Genomic DNA, 2,531 nt, shown 5'->3' on the forward strand with positions numbered 1-2,531 from the left:
TTGTCGTGAACTGAATACCGGTGTACCTTAGTTTTCTTGAGTTGGCCAATTTCACGCAGGTCAGGCTACATAAAGTAGACATGTTAGTTGATGTATTTATAGTATGTGTGCATTAGGTATTATTCCTAGAACATTTCTCTTTTATACAAATTGATGCAACCTTTAACTGTTTTCTCTTTTAAAGATTGAAAGTTTTAAAGATTTTATCAGTTTTATTGTGGACTCAAAGTCTTTAGTTGGCTCTTTCCAAATGTCATGCCTCCCCCCCCCCCCATGCTTTACTTGCTTCCTTTATCTTTGGGAAGATGCTTGAATTTCCATAGAGTTTTACATCGGGGAAGCACCTATGCTACCATTTCTTTAAATATATATATATATATATATATATATATATATATATATATATATATATAAATAATTTCAGGTCATACGATAAGAATTTCTATTCCATGGAAATACTGGAATAACTAATAAGTAATCACATTCACATAAATTATATTTTTAAAGGAAGAATGGAGCAGCCATTTGTGAAAGGGAAGTTCACCTGGTTAACAGTCTATTAGGTCAATAAAACATATACTAAAGTGTTGAACATATTTATTGTTACCAATAGAGATCAAATTCAGAAGACTTTCATAAATGATAAATCATTTGGCTCCTTATCTCCCTGAAATGAAAGCTTTCTCTTTGGAGTTTGTATTCAGGAAGAACATAAATGTTGTATATCATAGTATGCAGCTGGATAGCAGTACCTAAATTCAAAAACAGTCATGCTAAGAATTGTCACAGGATTTCACTGCAGGGGGGTTTCAAGACAGGTTTTCTCTGTCATTTTGGAGCCTATCCTGGTAGTCGCTCTGTAGATCAGGCTGACATCAAATGAGCTCACAGAGATCCACCTGTCTCTTTGCATTTTACTTTTAAGAATGTCTAAAACACCTTGTAGAAAGCCGATTTCTTAGACTCCTTGTCGCATTTACACTTTTCCTTCATTATTAAAATATATTTCTATACTTGATTGTTACACTAAGTCACACAGTAATTAGTTTCCCCTGTGAAATTCTAATAGAGTTCAATATAACCCTATTTATGCAGATAGAAATCATGAATGATCTCATGGATCCTATGCTATTTATTGTTCAATTGATGGTTAAGCTTATAAATACAGGACTTGAAAGTTTAATGCTTTAATTATCTTGAGAAACTTAGTGAATTACAAAACCTTAAGTAGCCTAGCAGATTAATCACAAATTAGCCATATGCGGCTAGAAGAGGCAAGCCACAGCTGACGATACTTATTTTTCCCAGCACTAGGTTCTCAGAGCGTGCCTTCTGAACGTCTTTGCTCAGGTGGCCTCTTCCACTCTACACCTAAATGCTGCTGACTTTCTTTTCTTTCCTTTTTGTCATTCTCTGTTTCTCGTTTTTACTTTTTCTTTTGTTTGTTTGTTTTCTTTTGTTTTTCAAGACAGGATTTCTCTTTGTAGCCCTGGCTGTTCTGGGACTCCTACTTTAGAACTCAACCTCCCAAGTGCTGTGCGCCACCACACCCAGCAAATACCTACATTCAATGTACTTTAAGTCTTCTTTTCTTTTGAACAATTGTGTCCCATTTTGGCAGTTCTAATCTATTATGTTAGATGTATTTCTTTTCGGCTTCTCTCATATATTAGGTTGTATATATTTATGTAACCATTTAACTTCACTCATCCAGCAGAGTTTTTATCTTGTTCTTTTATTATCTGCCTTTCTAACTTAATTAGTTATTACCAACTTCTTAGGTTCTTGTTCCATTAGTGAAGTGAATTGTTACTTTTAAAGGGTTTTAACATGTTTTATGAATTTTTACATTATATTTACTTGTGCAATTTGTATATAAACATGCATGTAAGCAGGTTTAACAATATTAACTGGCATTCTACCTATAAATTTAGGGAGTAAATATTAAATATTTACATGCCATTATTTTTGGTTAACATAAAAAGTATACATTATTGGGGGGCACTATGTGGTATTTCAGTACATATATGCATTGCATAACGTTTAAGTCAGAAAAACATTCAATTATTTTATTAAGAGTTTCTGACTTAAAACAACTCATATGCCTTTTAATTTAATGGCAATGTTATAACATATATGTAGGTGAAAGTTTATGTCCCACCACCAACTTGCAAATAAATACACTAAAGCTTGGATTACTTGCAAATGCTCAAACAATAGCTCAGGCTTGTTGCTAACTAGCTCGTACAAGTTAAATTAATCCATGTACATCTAATCATTGTGCATATATAAAAAGAAATTTTTATAGCATTGAGTTTGAAGTGGTAGATACTCCAGAACTCTTAAATACTAAATTAAATCTCTGCATCATTTTTGTTCTTAATTGCAAATTATGATGCTGTATTATTATATAAAAACCTTTCTAACACATTAAATTTTTATTTTTGTATTTATTTAAACCTCCACTGTATATGACAAAATATATTTCTGTGGCTGCATTTTATAAACGTTTAGAGTAGAGTTACTGTTAT

The sequence above is a fragment of the Chionomys nivalis genome, chromosome 25 (assembly GCF_950005125.1).
Source record: "Chionomys nivalis chromosome 25, mChiNiv1.1, whole genome shotgun sequence".
In the NCBI taxonomy this organism is placed as follows: domain Eukaryota; kingdom Metazoa; phylum Chordata; class Mammalia; order Rodentia; family Cricetidae; genus Chionomys; species Chionomys nivalis.